Source organism: Bos indicus x Bos taurus, chromosome 10 (assembly GCF_003369695.1).
Source record: "Bos indicus x Bos taurus breed Angus x Brahman F1 hybrid chromosome 10, Bos_hybrid_MaternalHap_v2.0, whole genome shotgun sequence".
Lineage (NCBI taxonomy): Eukaryota > Metazoa > Chordata > Mammalia > Artiodactyla > Bovidae > Bos > Bos indicus x Bos taurus.
Window position 1 is genome coordinate 47,704,171 of NC_040085.1, and position 25,682 is coordinate 47,729,852.

The following is a 25,682-nucleotide window of genomic DNA, read 5'->3' on the forward strand; positions in this document are numbered from 1 at the left end:
CAGAATAGTACACAGATCCAGAGAATTTCTGCTTTATCCATTTCACAGGTGTCTAATGAAACTTTCAAGCCCGTACTGGGTGCTGTGCAGGAGATAGAGATGCCCAACAGAGGGGCCTGGCTCTCATGGACCCTTCTGTGAGGCATGGGTAATAGGATGCTTGCCCCAATCACCAAAGGGGGAACCCCATGAGGAAAGTAAAAATAAGCCTGAGGGGTCTCAGGTGAGGGAGATAATGGGGCTTCTGAGGGACTCCAGGTGGGTTTATGAAAAAGGTGGCAGCTGAATTCCATGTGGAAGGATGTGCTCTGCAGGAACAGGGAAGGGGCATCCAAGTGGGAGTACGCCGTGGCCTTCACCAAGCTTTACATCCAAGTCAACACCAGCCATGGGAGTCCGCTGGGACAGGTGTGACTGCGGCTGCCCTCCACGCCCAACCTTCTGGGGCGTCTGCTGAGGAAGAACATGCCTGTGCACCAGACTCAGAGCTCAGAGTTCCTCTTGATGTGGTCACCCAGCTCTCCACACCCAAAGAGCGCTGCCTCTCTCCTCTTCTCAGTTCTATTTACTCCTTCTGGAGCTTCTCTGGTGGCTAAGACTGTAAAGAAGCCTTCAATGAGGGAGACCCGGGTTTGATCCCTGGGTGGAGAAGATGCCCTGGAGAATGGTATGGCAACCCACTCCAGCATTCTTGCCTGGAGACTCCCATGGACGGAGGTGGACTCTGAGCCTCCAGGGTGGGCTCAGCCCCGGAACTCCAGACCGAGGCCCAGCTGTGTGTAGCGCCTCGGCCCACATGTGCTGCGCATTAGCCTCTCCTCTCAGGGCTTGGCGGGTCATCACAAGGTTCACATCGCGCCCCGGAGACAGATGCTGCGGGCTTCTCTCTCAGCTTCTATTCTGCCGGCGCTCCGCCCCAGGGTCTGCTCTTCTGCTAGGGAAGCCAGGCTGGGCCCTGTTTCTGGGAAAAGCAGTGGGTGGCTGAACGAACTTAGACCCGACAGGCCCAGAGCTTCCAAGCTTTCCCCGGTGAGTCCGCCTGCCCCCTCCACTGCTTGCCCCCAGCCCTGCCTTCAGATGGCTCCACACGACCCTCCCACCTGCACAGAAGTGTCCTTTCCTCCAACCCTGCCAGCGATTCAGTTCCGCCTTCCCCACCCACAGGCGTAGCACCCGGGCTTCTGCTCACGCGGCTCCCCTACACTGGGCTTGTCCAGTGGCCAAAGCAGTCTCTCCAGATCTGCTTGCTTTCTTGTGTCTCCTGTTGTTTGTTCCCTTTGGATTTAAGGGGAGAGGGACAGCATCAGGATACCAAGACAGCAGCAAGGGGAACGGAACAGACAGATGCAGATAAAGTGCTTCTCTTGTCTTAGCCTAACAGCCTGCCTCACAAGTTCCCCTCCATTCCTCCCTCTAGGCCTGGATTTTCAGCCTCCCACATTCAACCTGACTTCTAGCTTCTGATGGCCATGTCAAGGGGAGCTCTGAAAGTGGCATCTGGAGGAAAAGGGAGCCTCTTGGGCCCTCCAGCAGCTGGTGAGGCCCTCCTGCCTTGTTTTTATTGTTACTCACTCGCTGAGCTTCGTTGACTCTTTGTGACCCCATGGACTGCAGCATGCCAGACTTCCCAGTCTTTCACTATCTCCCAGAGTTTGCTCAAACTCATGTCCATTGAGTCAGTGATGCCATCCAACCATCTCATCCTCTGTCGTCCCCTTCTCCTCCTGCCCTCAACCTTTCCCAGCATCAGGGTCTTATCCAATGAGTCGACTCTTCACCTCAGGTGGCCGAAGTATTGGAGCTTCAGCATCAGTCCTCACAATGACTATTCAGGGTTGACTTCCTACTGATTGGTTTCTGATCGTTTGCATTTCCGTCTGGTGGCACTAGGGTAGGTACTGTGGGAAGATGGTCCAAGCCAGGGCACCTAAAGTGCTCTCTCTTGGCTGTGAGGCCTCTTGTCCCTTTGGCTTGGGCGAGCTTCAAGTCACTGTTGCTTTAGAGGTATGATATCCTTTTTACCTTTTACATTTTTAAGCTCCTCTGTCCCAAAATTTAGTTTAAATGAACATTTATATATGGCAAAACTATGATTCAGTTCCTATCCTTTTGCAGCTGTGGGTTTCACACTGTCTCATGTCACCCTGTCTGAGGTAGGGCAGTACATCAGGGCTGTACTCGATTTTCTTTTTTCCTCCTTCCAACTATACCTCGTTCTTATGCCCATGGATGGGGGCCTCTGTTTTCCCATCCGTTTGTCTGTCAGGCAGACATGGGCAGTGTTGATGCTGGCCATACTGAGCTCACACGGTTGCCTCAAAACTTCCAGGTCCTTTTAAACACTCCTGCTTAGGGCTCTCTGTGGATCTAGACTGAGAGAAAAGGCTAGAGGGGTGACTTCTTTGCTGTAATCTGCCACAAAGTCCTCATATTTGAACATATAAGGGCAGCAACCTCTGGTCACCTGGCCTGACAATGTGACCGCCCTGGGAACCAGTGGTCACAGACCACCCAGCTTCAGGCCAAGTCACTGGACAGGGTTTCACTGGTCTTTGTCTACTCCCAGCTCCAAGAAACCACACGAGCTCACAGTTAAGATTCAGGAGATATTCATGGACAAAGAGGACATAAAATATACAGACATAAGTACTTAATATTGATCTCAAAAGAGGTTTAACATTAGTAAAAAAAAAAAAAAAAAGAGAGACTAAAAATAATTTTCCTTTTAGAAATTGTCCTGTGGAAGCATTTGAATGTATGATAAAGAATAGCCTTCTCAATCTACTAAGCAAATGTTGTAGAATCTGTGAACCCAAGGCTAACACCCTGGAAGCTTTCTCTCCAGTCTGCAGGCCTTGGCTCCCTCTAGTGTCCCTGACTCAGCCTTTGTTTCAGGCTTAAAATGCCCAGGACCTAAGGAGTCTCTTTATATGGAGATTCAAAGGCAAGTTCAAGGAAATTCTCTTCCTCTTAACCTTCCATGGCATCTCTTGACCAAGTTTATCTCCTCCCTCCATGCATTCCTTTGTTGTTTTCCCTTGCTTACAATTAACATTTTATTCTGTTTATAATTCTTTCATGTGTAGTATTGTCTTGACCCCTGCCCCCCAAATGTGCCTGCAATTTCAGGCATGCAATAAGTAATACTTTAAATTTGGGCATCAAAATAGTAGAGTCTAGGAAAGCTGATATAGCTTCTCTCTTAGAACGGGAAATTGATCCAGAGAATTGATGCTGTATTTACTCCACAGGTGTCTAAGGAAACTTTCAAGGCACTGTGCCATGCCCTGTGCAGGAGACAGAGGTTCTCAAGAGAGGGGCCTGGCTCTCCTGGACCTTTCACTGAGGCATGGAAAATAGGATGCATGCCCTAATCACCAAGGGAGGGAACCCAAGAGGAAGGTAAGAAGCGTGAGGGGGTCTCAGGTGAGGGAGTGATGGTCTCCTGGGGGACTTGGTGGTTTTACAGAGAAGGTGTCACTTGAGCTCTGTCTTGAAGTATTTGGATATGAGGGGATAGAGGGATAGTGTGGTGGTGTGAAAGCACATTCAGGGAAGGAAACAGAAGGGAAATATAAGAAACTAGGACTGGAATGCCTCAAGGTCAAATAATAGCAAACCTTGAATGCAAGCCAATAAGCCTGCATTCTAATGAGTAAGCAAGAAGCGTTATGAAGGAATAACTTCATAAAAATGGAAACTTCTTGAACATGTTTTGAACTCTTTCAAAAGTGAATTTTCCATCCTCAGAGGTTTAAGTACCAATTGGATGTACTTTTATCCAGTTTATGATGATCCTCTTCTGATTTATAGAGATTCATAAAGGAGATTCATGCATAGACCAGGTAACTGTTGTGGTTACTGTTGATTGAGATTACAGACTCAGGATTTTGGAACTAGAAAGTGACCCTAACATCATAGGAGGGGAAACTGAATTTCTTTGTGTATTTAGTAAGCGCTAAATGTATGCTTCCACAATTAATGAATGACATGAAGAGAGTTGTGCTTTGTGTGTGTGTACTAAGTCGTTTTAGTCGTGTCTGACTCTCTGTGACCCTATGGACTGTAGCCCACCAGGCTCTTCTGTCCATGGGATTCTCCAGGCAAGAATATTGGAGTAGGTTGCCATGTCCTCCTCCAGAAGATCTTCCCGACCCAACAATCGAACCCTGTCTTATATCTCCTGCATTGGCAGGCAGATTCTTTTTGTATTTAGTAGGTGCTAAATGTCTGCTTCCACAATTAATGAATGATATAAACAGAGTTGTGCTTTAGGAAAAGGAATTCAGCAGCAAGGTTTAAACTATATTAGCAAGAAGGGAGAGACTGGATATACAGAAACTGGTTAGGACACTATTATTCATTTTCAAGGCCTAAACTAGATTAGTGGAAATGGGAATGAAGATAGACGTTGTGGATGTAGAATCAAGATGACTACTTTGTTGCAATTATTTGTGACTTGCTTCCTCAGCAGACTGAAAATTCCATGGGAGCAAGAAGCATATCTTATTTTACTCTCTGTCCCCTCTGCCTAACACTAGCATATGTAAGTGCTCAATAGGTATTGAATGAGTTTGTGGAGTCAGTGTTGACTGGCTGTGTGAGCAAGTAGTTGAGATGGTATTATTTGATGGTCTCTGGATACACAAGCTTCTGGACAAGGGGCAGCCAGGGTCTCTGGATCTGAGCCCAGGACTTGGGTGGGGCAGAGCAGACACAGGGGGCAAAAGTGTCTCTCCTGCCTCACTCTCCAGTCTGTCTAATCCATTCTGGGCAGGCCTCCATCTCCACAACCCCACCAGAACTTTTCACCTTTAGGGCACCCCATCCTTGCCCTGTCTTCCTTCTTTGACTTTGCTGCTCATTAGCATTTGACACAGTTAACCATTTCATTCCTGGAACATTCCCTTCACTTAACTTCTAAGGCATTACTTTCCTGGTTTTCTTCCTACCTTGCCGATGGCCCCCTCCATTCTAATCATTTTATTCCTAATCATTTGAATCAATGGTTCTCAACCTTAACTGCACACAAGAATCACTAGGAGCTTTTAAATCTGTAGACTTACTCTAGCTGCACCCCCAGACCAATTAAATCAGAATCTTTGAGAAATGAGTCCAAGTCCAATTCTTATTTAAAGTTCTCCTGATGATTCCAGTGCCATAAACTCTTGTTCCAAATATTAGCATTCCTCAGAGCTTAATCCTAAATCTCTTTCTTTTTTTTAAATTTTATTTTATTTTAAAACTTTACATAATTGTATTAGTTTTGCCAAATATCGAAATGAATCCGCCACAGGTATACATGTGTTCCCCATCCTGAACCCTCCTCCCTCCTCCCTCCCCATACCATCCCTCTGGGTCGTCCCAGTGCACTAACCCCAAGCATCCAGTATCGTGCATTGAACCTGGACTGGCATCTCATTTCATACATGATATTTTACATGTTTCAATGCTATTCTCCCAAATCTTCCCACCCTCTCCCTCTCCCTCAGAGTCCATAAGACTGTTCTATACATCACTGTCTCTTTTGCTGTCTCGTACACAGGGTTATCGTTACCATCTTTCTAAATTCCATATATATGCGTTAGTATACTGTATTGGTGTTTTTCCTTCTGGCTTACTTCACTCTGTATAATAGGCTCCAGTTTCATCCACCTCATTAGAACTGATTCAAATGTATTCTTTTTAATGGCTGAGTAATACTCCATTGTGTATATGTACCACAGCTTTCTTATCCATTCATCTGCTGATGGACATCTAGGTTGCTTCCATGTCCTGGCTATTATAAACAGTGCTGCGAGGAACATTGGGGTACACGTGTCTCTTTCCCTTTTGGTTTCCTCAGTGTGTATGCCCAGCAGTGGGATTGCTGGGTCATAAGGCAGTTCTATTCCCAGTTTTTTAAGGAATCTCCACACTGTTCTCCATAGTGGCTGTACTAGTTTGCATTCCCACCAACAGTGTAATAGGGTTCCCTTTTCTCCACACCCTCTCCAGCATTTATTATTTGTAGACTTTTGGATCGCAGCCATTCTGACTGGTGTGAAATGGTACCTCATAGTGGTTTTGATTTGCATTTCTCTGATAATGAGTGATGTTGAGCATCTTTTCATGTGTTTCTTAGCCATCTGTATGTCTTCTTTGGAGAAATGTCTATTTAGTTCTTTGGCCCATTTTTTGATTGGGTCATTTATTTTTCTGGAGTTGAGCTGTAGGAGTTGCTTGTATATTTTTGAGATTAGTTTGTCAGTTGCTTCATTTGCTATTATTTTCTCCCATTCTGAAGGCTGTCTTTTCACCTTGCTAATAGTTTCCTTTGATGTGCAGAAGCTTTTACGGTTAATTAGGTCCCATTTGTTTATTTTTGCTTTTATTTCCAATATTCTGGGAGGTGGGTCATAGAGGATCCTGCTGTGATGTATGTCGGAGAGTGTTTTGCCTATGTTCTCCTCTAGGAGTTTTATAGTTTCTGGTCTTACGTTTAGATCTTTAATCCATTTTGAGTTTATTTTTGTGTATGGTGTTAGAAAGTGTTCTAGTTTCTCTTTCTACTTCTGGGTTTAGTCCTAGTCCCGTGCGATTCATGAGAATCCTTATCATGTTGACATGTAGATCTATATTTACAGCCCCAACTTCTCTTTTGACTGATAGGTGTGTATGTGTAACTGTCAACTCAAGAGCTCCACTGGGGTATAGACATCTCAAATTTAACAGGTCCAAATAGGACTTTTGATTTTTCATGGCTTCCAATTCTATTCCTCCCCAGCATCCTCCAACCCAATCGATGGCATCATTGTTCATCCAGCTGTGCTGGCAAAGAAAACTTGGGAGGTATCCTTGAGTAAATGCTTTTTTTGTCGTTCCCCACATCTAACCCATCATCAAGTCCTGACAGTTTTATTTCTAAAATACATTCTAGACCCAACCAGTTCCCATCACTTCTGCTACCACCATTCTGAACTCTCACTGCTCCATAGCCATGGCTTCCTGACTGTTCTCCCTGACTTCACTCTTGCAGTTTCATAGCGCAACAGCCCTTAGAGGACTCTTCAAAAACTTACATCATGTCGTATTTCTTCCTATTTAAAAATCTGTCCAGTGGCTTCCTATTACATTTATTTATTTTTTAAACAAACAAATGTTTGTTTATTTATTTGGCTGTGCCGGTTTGTTAGTTGTGGTTTGTAAACTCTTAGTTGTGGCATGTGGGATCTAGTTCCCTGACCTGGGATCGATCCTGGGAACCCTGCATTGGGAGGGTGGATTCTTAGCCCCTGGACCACCAGGGAAGTCCATTTCCTATTACATTTAGAACAAAATTCAAACTCTTTGGTCTAGCCCTCGATGTTCTTTGTGATCTGACCTTTCCAACCCCTCCCTCACTCTCTGCTTCATTTGCTCCATTCCTGGTGTACCTCCTTTTTGTTGTGTGTGGAATATAGCCTTTGCATCGGATGGTCTTTACCTAAAGCTTCACATGGCCTGATATTTACTGTTCAGATCTCTGCTCACAAGCTGTCTCTTTTTTTTTGTTTTTTGTTTTATTTATTTTTAATTTAATTTTATTTTTAAACTTTACAATATTGTATTGGTTTTGCCAAATATCGAAATGAATCCACCACAGGTATACATGTGTTCCCCATCCTGAACCCTCCTCCCTCCTCCCTCCCCATACCATCCCTCTGGGTCGTCCCAGTGCACCAGCCCCAAGGATCCAGTATCGTGCATCGAACCTGGACTGGCATCTCGTTCCATATATGATATTATACATATTTCAATGCCATTCTCCCAAATCATCCCACCCACTCCCTCTCCCACAGAGTCCAAAAGACTGTTCTATACATCAGTGTCTCTTCTGCTGTCTCGTATACAGGGTTATTGTTACCATCTTTCTAAATTCCATATATATGCGTTAGTATACTGTATTGGTGTTTTTCTTTCTGGCTTACTTCATTCTGTATAATAGGCTCCAGTTTCATCCACCTCATTAGAACTGATTCAAATGTATTCTTTTTAATGGCTGAGTAATACTCCATTGTGTATATGTACCACAGCTTTCTTATCCATTCATCTGCTGTTGGACATCTAGGTTGCTTCCACATCCTGGCTATTATAAACAGTGCTGCGATGAACATCGGGGTACACGTGTCTCTTTCCCTTTTGGTTTCCTCAGTGTGTATGCCCAGCAGTGGGATTGCTGGGTCATAAGGCAGTTCTATTCCCAGTTTTTTAAGGAATCTCCACACTGTTCTCCATAGTGGCTGTACTAGTTTGCATTCCCACCAACAGTGTAATAGGGTTCCCTTTTCTCCACACCCTCTCCAGCATTTATTATTTGTAGACTTTTGGATCGCAGCCATTCTGACTGGTGTGAAATGGTACCTCATAGTGGTTTTGATTTGCATTTCTCTGATAATGAGTGATGTTGAGCATCTTTTCATGTGTTTCTTAGCCATCTGTATGTCTTCTTTGGAGAAATGTCTATTTAGTTCTTTGGCCCATTTTTTGATTGGGTCATTTATTTTTCTGGAGTTGAGCTGTAGGAGTTGCTTGTATATTTTTGAGATTAGTTGTTTGTCAGTTGCTTCATTTGCTATTATTTTCTCCCATTCTGAAGGCTGTCTTTTCACCTTGCTAATAGTTTCCTTTGATGTGCAGAAGCTTTTACGGTTAATTAGGTCCCATTTGTTTATTTTTGCTTTTATTTCCAATATTCTGGGAGGTGGGTCATAGAGGATCCTGCTGTGATGTATGTCGGAGAGTGTTTTGCCTATGTTCTCCTCTAGGAGTTTTATAGTTTCTGGTCTTAAGTTTAGATTTTTTAACCATTTTGAGTTTATTTTTGTGTATGGTGTTAGAGAGTGCTCTAGTTTCATTCTTTACGAGTGGTTGACCAGTTTTCCCAGCACCACTTGTTAAAGAGATTGTCTTTAATCCATTGTATATTCTTGCCTCCTTTGTCAAAGATAAGGTGTCCATATGTGCGTGGATTTATCTCTGGGCTTTCTATTTTGTTGCATTGATCTATATTTCTGTCTTTGTGCCAGTACCATACTGTCTTGATGACTGTGGCTTTGTACTAGAGCCTGAAGTCAGGTAGGTTGATTCCTCCAGTTCCATTCTTGTTTCTCAAGATAGCTTTGGCTATTTGAGGTTTTTTGTATTTCCATACAAATTGTGAAATTATTTGTTCTAGCTCTGTGAAGAATACCGTTGGTAGCTTGACAAGGATTGCATTGAATCTATAAATTGCTTTGGGTAGTATACTCATTTTCACTATATTGATTCTTCCAATCCATGAACATGGTATATTTCTCCATCTATTAGTGTCCTCTTTGATTTCTTTCACCAGTGTTTTATAGTTTTCTATATATAGGTCTTTAGTTTCTTTAGGTAGATATATTCCTAAGTATTTTATTCTTTTCGTTGCAATAGTGAATGGAATTGTTTCATTAATTTCTCTTTCTATTTTCTCGTTATTAGTGTATAGGAATGCAAGGGATTTCTGTGTATTGATTTTATATCCTGCAACTTTACTATAATCATTGATTAGTTCTAGTAATTTTCTGGTGGAATCTTTAGGGTTTTCTATGTAGAGGATCGTGTCATCTGCAAACAGTGAAAGTTTTACTTCTTCTTTTCCAATTTGGATCCTTTTATTTCTTTTTTTGCTCTGATTGCTGTGGCCATAACTTCCAAAACTATGTTGAATAGTAATGGTGAAAGTGGGCACCCTTGTCTTCTTCCTGACTTTAGAGGAAATGCTTTCAATTTTTCACCATTGAGGATAATGTTTGCTGTGGGTTTGTCATATAGAGCTTTCATTATGTTGAGGTATGTTCCTTCTATTCCTGCTTTCTGGAGAGTTTTTATCATAAATGGATGTTGAATTTTGTCAAAGGCTTTCTCTGCATCTATTGAGATAATCATATGGTTTTTATTTTTCAATTTGTTAATGTGGTGTATTACATTGATTGATTTGTGGATATTGAAGAATCCTTGCATCCCTGGGATAAAGCCCACTTGGTCATGGTGTATGATCTTTCTAATGTGTTGTTGGATTCTGATTGCTAGAATTTTGTTAAGGATTTTTGCATCTATGTTCATCAGTGATATTGGCCTGTAGTTTTCTTTTTTTGTGGGATCTTTGTCAGGTTTTGGTATTAGGGTGATGGTGGCCTACTAAAGGATATTCTCTAGACAGGAAACACAAAAATGGTGTATAAATTCGAACCCAAAACAATAAAGTAAATGGCAATGGGATCATACTTATCAATAATTACCTTAAACGTAAATGGGTTGAATGCCCCAACCAAAAGACAAAGACTAGCTGAATGGATACAAAAACAAGACCCCTACATATGCTGTCTACAAGAGACCCACCTCAAAACAGGGGACACATACAGACTGAAAGTGAAGGACTGGAAAAAGATTTTCCATGCAAATAGGGACCAGAAGAAAGCAGGAGTACCAATACTCATATCAGATAAAATAGACTTTAAAACAAAGGCTGTGAAAAGAGACAAAGATGGTCACTACATAATGATCAAAGGATCAATCCAAGAAGAAGATATAACAATTATAAATATATATGCACCCAACATAGGAGCACTGCAATATGTAAGACAAATGCTAACAAGTATGAAAGGAGAAATTAACAATAACACAATAATAGTGGGAGACTTTAATACCCCACTCACACCTATGGATAATCAACTAAACAGAAAATTAACAAGGAAACACAAACTTTAAATGATACAATAGACCAGTTAGACCTAATTGATATCTATAGGACATTTCATCCCAAAACAATGAATTTCACCTTTTTCTCAAGCACACATGGAACCTTCTCCAGGATAGATCACATCCTGGGCCATAAATCTAGCCTTGGTAAGTTCAAAAAAATTGAAATCATTCCAAGCATCTTTTCTGACCACAATGCAGTAAGATTAGATGTCAATTACAGGAGAAAAACTATTAAAAATTCCAACATATGGAGGCTGAACAACATGCTGCTGAATAACCAACAAATCACAGAAGAAATCAAAAAAGAAATCAAAATTTGCATAGAAATGAATGAAAATGAAAACACAACAACCCAAAACCTGTAGGACACTGTAAAAGCAGTCCTAAGGGGAAAGTTCATAGCAATACAGGCATACCTCAAGAAACAAGAAAAAAGTCAAATAAATAACCTAACTCTACACCTAAAGCAACTAGAAAAGGAAGAAATGAAGAACCCCAGGGTTAGTAGAAGGAAAGAAATCTTAAAAATTAGGGCAGAAATAAATGCAAAAGAAACAAAAGAGACCATAGCAAAAATCAACAAAGCCAAAAGCTGGTTCTTTGAAAGGATAAATAAAATGGACAAACCATTAGCCAGACTCATCAAGAAACAAAGGGAGAAAAATCAAATCAATAAAATTAGGAATGAAAATGGAAAGATCACAACAGACAACACAGAAATACAAAGGATCATAAGAGACTACTATCAACAATTATATGCCAATAAAATGGACAACGTGGAAGAAATGGACAAATTCTTAGAAAAGTACAACTTTCCAAAACTGGACCAGGAAGAAAAAGAAAATCTTAACAGACCCATCACAAGCACAGAAATTGAAACTGTAATCAGAAATCTTCCAGCAAACAAAAGCCCAGGTCCAGACAGCTTCACAGCTGAATTCTACCAAAAATTTAGAGAAGAGCTAACACCTATCCTACTCAAACTCTTCCAGAAAATTGCAGAGGAAGGTAAACAAGCTGTCTCTTTAGAAGAATGTTCACTGACCTAGTTTCTCACAGCTAAAATAGTCAACATCCTTACTCCTAGTGGTCCTCCATCTTTTAACCTTGCTTTAGTCTCTTCTTAGCTTTTATTATGATCTGAAATTTTGTTTTTGTTTATTTCTGCTCTCCCTAATAGAAGACAGGTGACTTGTCTGCTTTGTTTATTACCGCTAGGTTCTCAGTAATTATCTGTTGAATGAATTGTTAAATCTAGGCTTGAAATTCAAACTGATAGTGAAGTAGCCTGTACTACCAAGCTGTCACTGCGAGGTAGATGAATAATCACAGCATGAGGTATAACTAATTAAAGACTCTATCAAAGGTGTTTTAGGAGGGTATATGGCTTAGCCTATAGCAGACTATCTGCCTTATATTTCCTTCCTTCCTCTAGTCAAGGTGTTTGAAACTCTTCCATTGGCAACTCAGATTCATGTCTCTACATTGAAAGCTTTTCACCTTCTCTTGAATTCTCTACCAGAATTCAAATGCTTTCAACATTTGGCTAGTAAAAGAATAAAGAAGGAAGATTTTCTGAGACACCAGACCAAGATAGCGACTAAGAATAGAGGGAAAGCAAATGATGGTCATACTAAATTTTCTTCACCGTGCCATCATGGCTTTGACAGAGTCCGTGGAGGGAATCAGTCCTGTAGAAAGCCGGATGGCTTTAGGCCTTGACAAAAAACTTTCCCATTGGGTTCCAATGGGACTAGCAAACTCCTAATTTCTCTCTTTCCTTTGTACTTCTTATTCCAATCCTCAGTATAATCTCCTGCATGTGGGGACTCGACAGTTTTGTATTCTATCCTCCTGATTGTTTTTCTGTCACAATAAATGAAGCAACCCAACCTATATCAATGAGAAAAGTGATTTTTAAATGCCTAAACAATACGTTATAGTATTCTTAAATGCTAATTAAAAACATATTTCCTTATAAGGTAATATTTATATTTTAATAACACATTAGAAACAAAGAATTTAATTTCTCTAGTATTCAAATTTGGGTTCCCTGAGAAGCAGACTCAGAGACAAAGGTTGGCATGCAGAGCATGTATCAGGGATCACTCTTGGGATTGACGTTTGTGGAAGGGAAGGAGGCAGGACTAGGCAGAGTGAAAAGTGAGCTCAACCGCCACAAGGGCCTCAACTCAGGCCCTGGAGAGCTTCTCAGAAGAGCGGGGAAGGCCCTTTAGAGTTGACTCTCTTTGTAGTGATGAGGTGGGGCTTTCATACTCCCACATCAGGCAGACATTAGATGCAAGCTGGTCCCCTAAGAGAGAGGGCACACTGTGGCCAAGGGCAAGTTCCCGAGGGGACTGACAGCTGAGGGTTATCTAGTGACAGCACTCCTAGCATCTAGGAAAATAAAGTCCTTAGACCGGAAGACAGATCTGGGCAACACGACACAGCATCCATTACATCTACTGTTTTCATGTTGATGTCACTTTTTGGTCTCTAACACTATTCTGGGTATCTATTGCAAAGCAACTGGGCCTTAGAAAGCATCACTACGAACAAAGCTAGTGGAGGTGATAGAATTCCAGTTGAGCTATTCCAAATCCTGAAAGATGATACTGTGAAAGTGCTTCACTCAATATGTCAGCAAATTTGGAAAACTCAGCAGTGGCCAGAGGACTGGAAAAGGTCAGTTTTCATTCCAATCCCAAAGAAAGGCAATGCCAAAGAATGCTCAAACTACCGCACAATTGCACTCATCTCACACTCTAGTAAAGTAATGCTTAAAATTCTCCAAGCCAGGCTTCAGCAATATGTGAACCATGAACTTCCTGATGTTCAAGCTGGTCTTAGAAAAGGCAGAGGAACCAGAGATCAAATTGCCAACATCCGCTGGATCATGGAAAAAGCAAGAGAGTTCCAGAAAAGCATCTATTTCTGCTTTATTGACTATGCCAAAGCCTTTGACTGTGTGGATCACAATAAACTGTGGAAAATTCTGAAAGAGATGGGAATACCAGACCATCTGATCTGCCTCTTGAGAAATCTGTATGCAGGTCACGAAGCAAAAGTTAGAACTGGACATGGAACAACAGACTTGTTCCAAATAGGAAAAGGAGTACATCAAGGCTATATATTGTCACCCTGTTTATTTAACTTACATGCAAAGTACATCATGAGAAACGCTGGACTGGAAGAAACACAAGCTGGAATCAAGATTGCTGGGAGAAATATCAATAACCTCAGATATGCAGATGACACCACCCTATGGCAGAAAGTGAAGAGGAACTAAAAAGCCTCTTGATGAAGGTGAAAGTGGAGAGTGAAAAAGTTGGCTTAATGCTCAACATTCAGAAAACGAAGATCATGGCATCTGGTCCCATCACTTCATGGGAAATAGATGGGGAAACAGTGGAAACAGTGTCAGACTTTATTTTCCTGGGCTCCAAAATCACTGCAGATGGTGACTGCAGCCATGAAATTAAAAGACGCTTACTCCTTGGAAGGAAAGTTATGACCAACCTAGATAACATATTCAAAAGCAGAGACATGCTCTGCCAACAAAGGTCCGTCTAGTCAAGGCTATGGTTTTTCCTGTGGTCATGTTTGGATGTGAGAGTTGGACTGTGAAGAAGGCTGAGTGCCAAAGAATTGATGCTTTTGAACTGTGGTGTTGGAGAAGACTCTTGAGAGTCCCTTGGACTGTAAAGAGATCCAACCAGTCCATTCTGAAGGAGATCAGCCCTGGGATTTCTTTGGAAGGAATGATGCTAAAGCTGAAACTCCAGTACTTTGGCCACCTCATGTGAAGAGTTGACTCACTGGAAAAGACTGATGCTGGGAGGGATTGGGGGCAAGAGGAGAAGGGGATGACAGAGGATGAGATGGCTGGATGGCATCACTGACTTGACGGACATGAGTCTGAGTGAACTCCGGGAGTTGATGATGGACAGGGAGGCCTGGCGTGCTGTGATTCATGGGTTCGCAAAGAGTCAGACACGACTGAGCGACTGATCTGATCTGATCTGATTGCAAAGCAGTAGGATTACGTAGGTACTAAGAATCTCCATTGAGTTGGCGTTACTATTGAGGAATCTTTTCTTGTTAATGCTGTGCTTCTGAAATACTTTTATATTTCTGTCTACTCATACCATATACATATGCAGATAAGATTGTTGGTTTTTTATGATTTTGTCATTCTTTTTTTTTTTTTTTGGACAGAGAAGGGTTTATTGCTTGGGCCAAGAAGGGAGAATAGTCAATTCATACTCAGAAGAACTCAGATCCCTGGTGATTTTCAGAGAAGAGGGTTTTTGGGGTTTTTCTGTTTGTTTGTTTTGGTTTTAGTTATTTGTTTTTGGCTGCACTGGGTCTTTGTTGCTTTGCATGGACTTTCTCTAGTTGCACAGAGTAGGGGCTACTCTTCGTTGCAGTGCAATGGTTTCTCCTGGTGGCTTCTTTTGTTGCAGGACACAGGCTCTAGGCATGGTGGATCTTGTCATTCTTATTTAACATTTTGGGAAGCATTCACAGGATGTACTAGGTCCTCACATTGTTTCTTGGCCATCTGTATTGGTCAGTCTGGATTAAAAAGGTAAGATTTGACTCTTACTAATCCTGCAGTCTCATTTGGATCTGTATCCCAGAAGTTTTATTTAAAATAAATAAATGAACAAAACAAACCTCTCAGTCTGATGCTGGAGGAACTACTTATTCAGGCTTCCCATTATAGTTTTGTCTGTGTAAGGACTGTAGATAGAGGCCCTGAGTAAGCATATTTGAGAATTAATGTGTTCTGTGGCTCAGAAGTGGGAAATAAAACTGAGATGGCCCACGTGGTTTTTTCCCACATGGGGGGAAAAAATGATTCTTATTATGTAAGTGAGGCAATAAGGACCCATGATTGTTGGCTTTATTGCTCAGGTGAAGCCTGTGGACAAAGACAAAAGGACCCTGTTTCTACTACAGTTTTTCAAAATGGCAAATTTGGTCTCTGAAATGAGACTAAGTTATAACTTGTTCATTTCTGCAAAAACATGGACATGAAAGAGCAAAGTTATACTTAGTAAATCTGACATATGTTCAAGCAAGCACTGAGCAGATAATAGATTCCTATTAGAGATGGTCTGCTGCTGCTGCTAAGTCACTTCAGTAGTGTCTGACTCTGTGTGACCCCATAGACGGCAGCCCACCAGGCTCCTCTGTCCATGGATTCTCCAGGCAAGAATACTGGAGTGGGCTGCCATTTCTTCTCCCAGTTTACTGCTAGGCAGGCTCTACTCAGTGTTTTTGTGTGGATGACAATAGGGTCCAGTGGCTTGACATGTGACTCCGACTCCTGGCTTCATCATTTAGTAGCTGTATTATGTTAGGCATCCTAAATTATCTGCTTTGATCTTCCTCTCTAAATTTACAGTGACCATAGTGCCTACTCCTGGAGTTAAAGTGATTAAGCAGTACATATAAGGTGCTGATGGTACCTAGTAAAACCAGTAAATATTAGGTATTTTTATTTTCTAGGAGTGAATTTAGAGGTATAAGGTTGAGAGTCACTTGGACAATTTTAGGACAAAGAGAGGGGCGGATAGATGTTTACTGAGTTGATAATTCTCTTTTTTGTTGTCTGAAAAAGTTTTTGTTTCTCCTTCACTCTTTTAATGTTAAGTGAATCCCGTTTATTTACATAATACATATTTTGCCATGTAGCTCACTGAATTGCACTCAGTGTAACAACAACAAGGACAAGCACTATCTATTTGAAAATGGTTTTCTAGAGAAAGATAATTCTTTTAAATGAGTTAACTACAACCTTACAACTCACTATAGACAATTTTAAAAAGCCATGAATAGATAATTCTTTGACTATTTTATTCTTTCTAATTTATTTCTTGATTGTAAATAAAGTAAGTAAATTAAGTAAGTAAAACAGCAACAAAGAAGTTTCCATGCAGAGTTAAAACCAATAAGATAGATTCCCTCTTTAAAGCTAAATGCAGCTATGAGAGCTACACCTACAGATTAGATAATTTATTGGTAACAAAGGTAGTATTAAATGTTAAATTAGGAGTGGCCATTGCTGTCTCTGAAAATCCAGGCATAGCTATTTCTGTCAACCACAAAGATATGTCAGTTAAGGAATTGGATTTTCCTACATCAAAATGCCTTCTCTAGCTGAGCAGAACAAGATGTGGACTCAGCAAACTCAGCAAACCTTTTTTCTCAAAGAAAGCATTAAAAAAACTTTAACACAATTTCAAATTTTGATCTGGTAGCCAATCTAGGCCAACTTAGGCTCTGCCCATCTAAGGTATTAATAACTGGGCAGGAAGAATGGGTCTCTGTGAAATCTAAAACAATTGTAGCATTCTTATACCATGATCTAAGTATTTTAAGTTTAATGTTTAACTTCTATGTTAGAAGACCTATTGATTTTCATGTGTGAGAAAAGTGTCTCTTAAATACCATATAGTTTTTTTCTGGTTGAACATGCCCCATGTTTGATTATCAACAAGTATTTACTGTATGCCTACTATGAACCAATTATATACTGGGTGGATGTTCTGAGTAGGGATAAAAAGGGAATTAAAAAGATTAATAGGCAAATGTCTTTCAAAAAACTATTGAAAATGTGCATTATTTTTATACTTTACATTCATGAGTCTGAGTGAACTCAACTCTTTGTTTCCTTAAAAGCCACATCTCCATGGTATTTTGGTAAAATTTCCATTATCTCTGACAAGCATCCACTTGACACATTTGTTAAGTGATACTGAAGATTGCTGTAGTCAGTAGGGAGGACAGGAATTCTAAGGGCAAGCTGATGACTAGTAACGTAGTTTCTCTTATTAGAAGAAAGTTAGTTACAGGTATAAACTCAGACTGAATGAATGATACAGTCTGTTTTCTAGACATCAGGCTTTAAGAAAGGTTTGAGGAGTTAAGCTTTATTTATTTAAAATGAAACACAAGAAAATCAAGCTGCAATAATCAGAAAAAGGAAAAATGGAATAGTTAGAGGAGGGAAGTTAAAATAAAAACCATTGCATCTCTCTGAAATTATAACTACGTTGGTAAAGGGTTTGGTATCTTGCCCACTACAGGTGAGAATAATTTCTAAAATATAAAGTCAAGGTTTCTCTGAAGGCATCTGGAAAGATTAGCATTCAGTAGAATTGAAAGTAATCAAGCTTTGGTTTTTAATTTATTTCTATTTCATTCCACTATTGCTTCTTCCATCTCACTTCCTTCTCTATCTTTAATGTTTATTTTTATTTATTTGGCTGTGCCAGGTCTGAGTTGTGGCATGCAGGATCTTTGATCTTCACTGTGGCACGTGATCTTTAGTTGCAGTATGTGGGATCTAGTCCCCTGACGAGGAATTAGACCTGGACCCCAGACACTGGGAGCTTGAAATCCTAGCCACTGGATCACCAGGGAAGTCTCCATCCTACTTCCTTTCACCAAAGGAAATCTCAATTTATTTTGGCTTCTCTGTGAAGACTGTGAGAGGGATGTGAGGGGCTCTACCCATAATTTCCTGAATCAGACCATCTGGAGGGTGTAATTCATTCACCTGCACATTTTTTGGTAGTAAAATAAATGCAACATATTTTAAACATTTTTAGTGTACAGTTCATTGGCATTAAGTGTATTCACATCATTGTATAACCATTGCATCATCCATTTCCCAAACTCTTCTTCTTGTGAAACCGAAAGTCTGTGCCAAGTAAACAGTAACTACCCACTCTTGTCTCCTGCCCCATGCCCTGGCACCCCTCCCATATCCTAACCCTGGCTTTATGACTGTCACTCTTCTAGGTATCATACACAAGTGAAATCAGATAGTATTTGTCTTTTTGTGCCAGGCTTATTTCACTTAGGACAATGTCTTGAAGATTCATCCATGTTGTAGCATGTGTCAGAGTTTCATTTCTTTTTTAAGGGTGGATAACATGCCCTTGATTTAGGTCATACCTGAATGGTCTAGTGGTTTTCCTTACTTTCTTCAATATAAGTCTGAATTTGCCAATAAGGAGTTCATGATCTGAGCCACAGTCAGCTCCCGGTCTTGTTTTTGCTGACTGTATAGAGTTTCTCCATCTTTGGCTGCAAAGAATATAATCAATATGATTTCGGTGTTGACCATCTGGTGATGTCCATGTGTAGAGTCTTCTCTTGTGTTATTGGAAGAGGGTGTTTGCTATGACCAGTGGGCTCTCTTGGCAAAACTCTATTAGCCTTTGCCCTGCTTCATTCTGTACTCCAAGGCCAAATTTGCCCATTACTCCAGGTGTTTCTTGATTTCCTACTTTTGCATTCCAGTCCCCTCTAATGAAAAGGACATCTTTCTTAGGTGTTAGTTCTAAAAGGTCTTATAGGTCTTCATAGAACCATTCAACTTCAGCTTCTTCAGCGTTACTGGTTGGGGCATAGGCTTGGATCACCGTGATATTGAATGGTTTACCTTGGAAACGAACAGAGATCATTCTGTGGTTTTTGAGATTTCATGCAAAGATGGGCTCGATAAAAGACAGAAATGGTATGGACCTAACAGAAGCATAAGATATTAAGAAGAGGTGGCAAGAATACACAGAAGAACTGTACAGAAAACATCTTCACAACCCAGATAATCATGATGGTGTGATCACTCACCTAGAGCCAGACATCCTGGAATGTAAAGTCAAATGGGCCTTAGAAAGCATCACTACGAACAAAGCTAGTGGAGGTGATGGAATTCCAGTGGAGCTATTTCAAATCCTGAAAGATGATGCTGTGAAAGTGCTGCACTCAATATGCCAACAAATTTGGAAAACTCAGCAGTGGCCACAGGACTGGAAAAGATCAGTTTTCATTCCAGTCCCAAAGAGAGGCAATGCCAAAGAATGCTCAAACTACCGCACAATTGCATTCATCTCACACGCTAGTAAAGAAATGCTCAAAATTCTCCAAGCCAGGCTTCAGCAATACGTGAACTGTGAATTTCCAGATGTTCAAGCTGGTTTTAGAAAAGGCAGAGGAACCAGAGATCAAATTGCCAACATCTGCTGGATCATGGAAAAAGCAAGAGAGTTCCAGAAAAGCATCTATTTCTGCTTTATTGACTATGCCTAAGCCTTTGACTGTGTGGATCACAATAAACTGTGGAAAATTCTGAAAGAGATGGGAATACCAAACCACCTTACTTGCCTCTTGAGAAACCTATATGCAGGTCAGGAAGCAACAGTTAGAACCAGACATGGAACAACAGACTGGTTCCAAATAGGAAAAGGAGTATGTCAAGGCTGTATATTGTCACCCTCCTTATTTAACTTATATGCAGAGTACATCATGAGAAACGCTGGACTGGAGGAAGCACAAGCTGGAATCAAGATTGCTGGGAGAAATATCAATAACCTCAGATAAGCAGATAACACCACCCTATGGCAGAAAGTGAAGAGGAACTAAAAAGCCTCTTGATGAAGGTGAAAGAGGAGAGTGAAAAAGTTGGCTTAAAGCTCAACATTCAGAAAACTAAGATCATGGCATCTGGTCCTATCACTTCATGGGAAATAGATGGGGAAACAGTGGAAACAGTGTCAGACTTTATTTTCCTGGGCTCCAAAATCACTGCAGATGGTGATTGCAGCCATGAAATTAAAAGATGCTTACTCCTTGGAAGGAAAGTTATGACCAACCTAGATAGCATATTAAAAAGCAGAGACATTACTTTGCCAACAAAGATCTGTCTAGTCAAGGCTATGGTTTTTCCAGTGGTTATGTATGGGTGTGAGAGTTGGACTGTGAAGAAAGCTGAGCACTGAAGAATTGATGCTTTTGAACTGTGGTGTTGGAGAGACTCTTTTGAGTCCCTTGGACTGCAAGGAGATCCAATCAGTCCATTCTAAAGGAGACCAATCCTAGGTGTTCATTGGAAGGACTGATGCTGAGGCTGAAACTCCAATACTTTGGCTACTTCATGTGAAGAGTTGACTCATTGGAAAAGACCCTGATGCTGGGAGGGACTGGGGGCAGGAGGAGAAGGGGCCAACAGAGGATGAGATGGCTGGATGACATCACCGACGCGATGCACATGGGTTTGGGTGAACTCCGGGAGGTGGTGATGGACAGGGGGCCTGGCGTGTTGCAATTCAAGGGGACGCAAATAGTCGGACACGACTGAGCGACTGAACTAAACTGAATATGCCCTTGAGTGTACATATCACATTTTGTTTACTCATTCATGCATCCATGGTCAGTTGGGTTGCTTTCACCTTTTGACTTTTTTGAATAATGCTGCTATGAATTTGGGTGTACAAATTTCTTCAAGACTTGCTTTCAATCATTTTGGGTATATGCCCAGAAGTAGGATTGCTGGATTGTATGGTAATTCTATTTTAATGTTTTAATAAAGAATCAAACTGTTTTTCATAGCAGCTACACCATTTATATTCCCACCAACATGAGCTCTGACTTGCCACATCCTTGCCAACAATGGTTGTTTTCTTATTTTGTTTTTTTAAATAGTAGTTACCCTAGTGGATGTGAGGGCGTATCACACTGTGGTTTTGATTTGTGTTTCCCTAATGGTTAGTAATGCTGAGGGTCTTTTCCTATACTTGTTGGCCATTTGTATCTCCTTGGAGAAGTATCTATTCAAATTATTTGCCCATTTAAAAAATTGGTTGGGTTTTGTTATGGTTGTTGAATTGCAAGAGTTCTCTATATATTCTGGATATTGACCCCTTATCAGATAGATGATTTGTAAATATTTTTTCCTATTCTCTGTATTGCCTTTTCACTCTGTTGATAGTGTCTTTTGATGCACAGATTTTTATTTTGATGTAGTCAGTTTATCTATTTTTTCTTTGGTTACCTGGGCTTTTGACGTCATGTCCAAGAAAACATTGCCAAATCTGCTGTCATAAACCTTTTACCCTATGTTTTCTTCTATGAATTTTACAGTTTTAGCTCTTAGGTTTAGGTTTTAGGTTCATTTTGGATTAAGTTTTGTATATGATGATGGAAGGATCCAATTAATAAAACTGCATTCTCATTCAAGACTAAAACTCTTCACAAACAAAATAAAACACCTACAGTGTGAAAACCAGTTTTCAATATGCAACTTTTACGTTACAGAATATACAGTACAGTCTCTGTTAAAATCTTTATATATGTGGGTGATTCACCAAGGTGTTAATAGTCATAATCTCTGGGTGAAGAAATATAGTATTGTGTTCTTATATTTAGTTATCTATATCCTTATGTTCTAACAATATACATATAATGCTTTTGTGATAATAAAGCAACGAACAAAATATTGTGCCAACATCATACTTAGAGATAAGATGTCAAGCCTGTAAGTTAAGGTTGCCACTGGTAGTTCTTCTAGTTGATATTTGATTGTAGGTTCGGGTCAGTTCCATAAGGATAGAAAAAATTTTAATGGTTTAAGGAAAGGAAAAACATAAATATGAAAACTTAAGGGGATCCACAGATAAATGATAAGAATTACAAGTGGATTCAGCAAGACTAGTGGATATAAAGTCAATATGCAGAAATGTTTTGCATTCCTATACAACAGCAATAAGCAGAACATTTTGTAAAAGATACAGGGATGGATGTCTGTCTCTGCCTCCAGATTTACTATTCACTCTTATCCATGGTTGGTAATGACTTATTGACTTGTGATGAGAGGCTTCTCATTAACCAGTGGGAGATCAAGGAAGGGTAAAGAAGATGGGTTTTATATTGCCTCACCTCTTCTCCCTGTGATATTGTTCCTGGCTGACTGTATACCTTGACCAGAGATGCCAGCTCCCATCAGGAGCTCTGTCCGTGGAGCAGTTTTTGGCTCTGGGTTCTAGAAAATTGCCTCCTCCTCTTGCCTGTAGGTTTAGAAGTGGTAACAGTTCCCCTTGATACTGAATAATTTCTGGCTTCCCTTAACCCTGCTTGTATCTTGTAAGTTACCCAAATGAGGGCGCTGTTTCCTACTTGAACCTTAAATGACATAGATATTATTTGTGGCAGCAACAAAGTAATGAGGAACAAACCTAACAAAAAGAGGCATGAAATCTTTATAAAGAGAATTACAAAACTTAAGAAAAGATTTCTTAAAAGACATTATAAAGATGTACCATGTACTAGGATGGCAAGGCATACTCTCATAGAGATGTTGGGTTTTCTCCAAATTGATCCATAGATTATATGGAATTCCAGTCAAATTCCAAATAGTTTTATTTTTTCATGAAACTTGGAAAGGAAATCTGAATTTATATATACAAATTGAGGACAAATAATAGCCAAGAAAGTTTTAAAAACAGCAAATCTGGTAAAGTATTATTATAATTCTATATAATTTTACATTAAAGTATTATTAGAAACATACAGTAATTAAAACCATGAAATTGGTGCATTGTAAATTATTAGGTAAAGATTGTGATGCTGAGACAATCATTATCCATATGGACAAAAGAATAATAAAATTGTGTACTTATGTAACATAAAAAGAGATGTAAATCCTAGCTGAATTATAGATGGTTTATGAAAAGTTTTATGAACTTACCTCATTAAAGGATTGCTTAAATAAGGCCACCCCCACCCCCCCCATAAGAAATATAGGAAATAATTGATAAATTTGACTGTAGTAGATTTAAAATTTCTGGCATTAAAAAGGATTTTAGAGCAAGTAAAAATATAAGCCATAGCTTGGAGAAAACAAAGTAGATGTACATGTCCTACCGTGGAGTAATCTCACAAACATGATGTGGAACTAAAAGCAATGTGCAGAAGTATGGCTGTTTTATCATTAAAGTATGCAAAATAATATTACGTATTTTTTTAGAGGTAGATTCCTGGTATTAGGAGTGTAAGACCTACATGAGAATGGTAAATGCTATTAAATGCAGTGTTATCTCAAGAAGGAAGAAGGAAGACAGGATGCAAGTACACAAAACAGCTTCCATAGTTTTTCTTATGTTGAGTTATGAAAACTTGGGTGTCATATTATTCTCCATACTTTTCTGTATGTCAGGATTATTACCATTGCAAGTAGCAGTGATATAAAAGTAGAAACTAGATATCAGAAGTCAAAGTTCTATAAATTAAATGTTATGGGATTTAATTTTTAAAATCTAAATTAGTTACTAACTAATATTTAAAGGAAAATAGGAAAATATAGCATTGTCTAAATAAAAAGATGTCAAAAGGGGATAACATTAACTGGAGATCAAAAAAATTTTTTTTTTTTTGCTAGAAAATTAACCAACATCTTTTCTACTAATAATTCAGTGTTGACCCAAGGTAAAGGCTATGTAAAGAAACACAGAAGCCAAAAAAGAAAAAGAAACACATGGAATTAGCTGAAGTAGGTGTGGGCAGAAATAAAATCCCTGATCAGATGTCCTTGAGCACTTCAGAAATCGGTTAAGAGTTTCACAAAACCACTGTCTATCAATTTATAAAACTCTGGTAGAGTGTCTGATGAGATTCTTAATGCAGAAAAATGTCAGCACAAGGACTTTTTTTAATGGAAAAGAATGGCCTTAGTGTTATGATATGTCTGTCGGGTCAAATTCCTTGCCCAGAATGCTGTTGAACCTGTTGTGAAAGCATTAATTTGTAAATCTTAAAAAATAGTGCTGGACTTAAAGTCAACATGAGTTGGTGAAGATTAAAATCTGTCAGTTGAGTAATTTTCTTCTGTGATGGGTCTGTTAAAGGGCAGCAACAGTGTAATTAATTGCTTGAGGCTGAGAAACTCAATTAATCTCTAAGTTGACTTTTATTTCATATACTGTTAGAGCTAGAAGAGGCCTCAAGGATCATCTACCCCACTCTCTTCGTTTTATAGATGAGCAAACACACATCAGGGAGGTTAAATGACTTGTTCAAGGTCAAAGATACTGTTTGTCCTTGCCACTGCATCCTGTAAATAAGTTCAGTTGCTTTCGTGAGTTTATAGTTGCTTTTATGAGTTTCTTTGCAAGTGATCATGAAATACTATTTGATTTGGCATTTTTTTGGCCACGCCATGAAGCTTGCAAGATTTTAGTTCCCCAACCAGGGATCGAACTTGTGCCCCTTGCATTAGAAGCACAGAGTCTTAACCACTGGACTGCAGAGAAGTCCAAAATATTGTGTGAACACGGTTTTCTTCTGATAGTTCATCTCATAAATATCTCCTTATAAGAGTTTCTAAGCCTCAGTTTTTAAGATTTAAAGCCTGTTTCATAATACTTATGCAGCAAAGGGGTGTGGGGAGGGGCAGACGGTGTCCCAGTCTGCACACTGAACAGGGGAACCCTGGAAACCAAGGACAGCCCTTTTGTGGACTTGTGGAAAGACAAGGGTCTCCATTTGATAGGGTGAATGACACCTAGTCCTGACGGTAACTTGCAGGCCATGCCATTCCCCAAGGATACTATGGGCCTGATTGTAAGATGTAAGTAGAGAAAGCTGGTGTGTAGAGTATTTTTGGAGCCTGGAGGGCTACATCCCATAGGTTCACAAAGAGTCAGACACGACTGAAGTGACTTAGCCCATACACACTACATGAATAGGGTAGCAGTGACAAGAAAGATAACCTGTAAGAAGATCAGCAGATGGGACAGCTACTGAAATGTGGGAAGCATGGTGGCATGCCGTTGTCACTGTGGCAGGACTCAGTATGACAATGCTCTCCTGAAGCTGCTCCCAGACAATGCCTGAGTATTTTGAACCCAGCATGGGACACCTCTGATGTAAAGTCTTTGCTTGGGGACTGGCAGAGACTCTCAGTTGTGCTACAGTTTGAGGCTCCTCCAGTCTTGCTTATTCTCTCCTTTTACAGGTGTCAGACCTGTAACAGTTCTGAAGCCTCTCGCTGCTTCCCTCTACTTCCCTTCCTCCTTCATCCTTTATAGACCCTTCCCAAAATAAATGTCTTGACCAACCAATTGTCTTGCCATCTGCATCTC

At 40.2% G+C, this 25,682-nt stretch overlaps 1 protein-coding gene across 4 annotated transcripts in view; it reads left to right on the forward strand.

The window, feature by feature from the left end:
- The window catches only part of MNS1 (meiosis specific nuclear structural 1), a 174,454-nt gene that overhangs the window by 47,203 nt on the left and 101,569 nt on the right, over window positions 1-25,682 (forward strand). Inside the window, exons 2-3 of one of the 4 annotated variants that reach the window (XM_027553928.1) lie at window positions 1,418-1,536; window positions 3,252-3,402. The exons of 2 other annotated variants lie outside the window; for them this stretch is intronic. The gene's annotated coding sequence lies outside the window, so the exon portion shown is untranslated. The remainder of the gene's footprint in view (window positions 1-1,417; window positions 1,537-3,251; window positions 3,403-25,682) is intronic. One more of the 4 variants, XM_027553929.1, reaches the window with a different exon arrangement.